The sequence below is a fragment of the Miscanthus floridulus genome, chromosome 7 (genome assembly GCF_019320115.1).
Source record: "Miscanthus floridulus cultivar M001 chromosome 7, ASM1932011v1, whole genome shotgun sequence".
Lineage (NCBI taxonomy): Eukaryota > Viridiplantae > Streptophyta > Magnoliopsida > Poales > Poaceae > Miscanthus > Miscanthus floridulus.
In genome coordinates, this window is record NC_089586.1 from 24,476,180 (window position 1) to 24,478,288 (window position 2,109).

The window sequence follows — 2,109 nt, forward strand, 5'->3', positions numbered from 1 at the left end:
AGTTGCCGATCCAGGTCTTAGAAAGCCAATTGATGAATTCCACCATGATATTAGGGATGATGCTAGGAGAGCATATTTACAGATGAGTCCATATCAACCAAATTGTGAGTATGAAAGAACAGCGGGTAAAACTCAAACTAGAGGTTTTGTTAAATCATGGTTTACTCAATTTGATTGGTTAGAGTACAGTCCTGCCAAGGATGCAGCCTATTGCTTTTATTGCTACCTCTTTAAGCCACCACCAGCAAGCAATTTTGATGATACTGAGGCATTCACCAGAGTAGGGTTCAAAAATTGGAAAAAGGGAAAGGCTTCTTTGCTGAAGCATGCTCAATCAATTGATGGCTACCATAGTGCAGCAAGAAAACGAGCAAATGATTTCAAAAATCAAAGGCAAAGTGTAGAACATGTGTGGGCAGTAACAACTGCAGCAGAAGAGGAGGCATATAAAGCTCGTTTAACTATAATGTTAGGCATTGCTAGATTTCTTCTTTTGCAAGCTCTGGCATTTCGTGGGCATGATGAGTCTAAAACATCTAAAAATAAAGGGAACTTTTTGGAGATGCTTGATTGGTATAGAAAGAAGGATCCTAAGGCTGCACTTGTGATAGCTGAGAATGCTCCAGGGAATAATCAAATGAATTGTCCCACAGTTCAAAAAGATTTGGTAAGGGCTTGTGCAGAGGAGACAAGTGAATTAATTAAGAGTGAAATTGGAGATCGTTGGTTTGCGGTGCTTGTTGATGAGGCTCGTGATGCATCAATTAAGGAACAAATGGCCGTGGTTGTGAGGTATATATCATCTATTCGTGTATTTCATTTCTTTTGTTTTGTGGCTTCCAATTAACACTATGTTTCCTTTTGTTTTATAGGTTTGTCAATGATAAAGGAAGTGTGATTGAGAGGTTCCTTGGCCTACAACATGTTTCTGACACCACATCTTCTTCACTGAAGGAAGCATTGGTTTCTATGCTTGCAAGATACGGGTTATCTATAGCCAAGGTTAGAGGACAGGGATACGATGGAGCTTCAAACATGAGAGGGCAGTTTCATGGGTTACAAAGGCTGGTATTGAATGAAAACCCTTTTGCTTTTTACATCCACTGTTTTGCTCATCAATTGCAGCTTGTGGTAGTTGCTGTAGCCAGATGTTGTGCTTCAACTGATGATTTCTTCAATTATGTCACTTCAGTTGTCAATACTGTTAGTGCTTCTTGCAAGAGAAAAGATCAACTTCTCCAAAAACACCATGATACTCTTGTTCAACAATTAGATAGTGGTGAAATATCTCCTGGTAGAGGGAAAAACCAAGAAACTAGTCTTGCTAGGCCTGGTGATACACGATGGGGTACACATCACAAAACATTAGTACGTCTTATGCTCATGTGGGAACCAGTGCTTGAGGTGTTAGAGAATATTAGTGATGATGGTACTGATGGGGAAAAAAACTATAGCATCTGGATTGATAGAAAAAATGGAGTCATTTCAATTTATGTTCATATTGCATCTGATGATTAGAGTATTGGGGATAACTCAAGACCTATCACAATGTTTGCAAAAGAAAAATCAAAACATTGTTCGTGCAATAGGATTGATTGGTTCTGTGATGAGAAATATAAATGACATGAGGGAAAATGGTTGGGATGATCTTTTAGAGAAGACAAAAGCCTTTGCTGCCAAACACAATATAGACATTCCTAATATGGAAGATATGATACCAATGAGAGGTCGTTCAAAATGTCGTGGAGCCAAATATGTGACCTACTACCATCATATTCATCATGGGATTTTCAATGTTGTCCTTGATCAAATAATTTGTGAGTTGAACAATCGATTTCCAGAAAGATCAACTCAACTATTGAGATGTGTTGCTTGTCTTGATCCGACAAATGAGTTTGCCAACTTTGAGATAGAGAAATTAGTTGAGCTTGCTAAGATTTATTATGCTGACTTTAGTGATTATGAATGTGAAAAGCTAAGAACTGAGCTTGAAAATTTCATGGATGAAGTCAAACATGATGAAGAATTTTGCTCGTGTATTGATCTTGGTGGCCTTGCTGAGAAGATGGTTAAAACTGATAGACATACATATTTTCCTTTGGTGTATCG

At 38.2% G+C, this 2,109-nt stretch overlaps 1 pseudogene; it reads left to right on the plus strand.

Moving 5' to 3' along the window:
- The first annotated feature begins 374 nt into the window (after positions 1-374).
- LOC136465223 (uncharacterized) lies at positions 375-1,518 on the plus strand (annotated as a pseudogene).
- Positions 1,519-2,109: the final 591 nt, after the last annotated feature.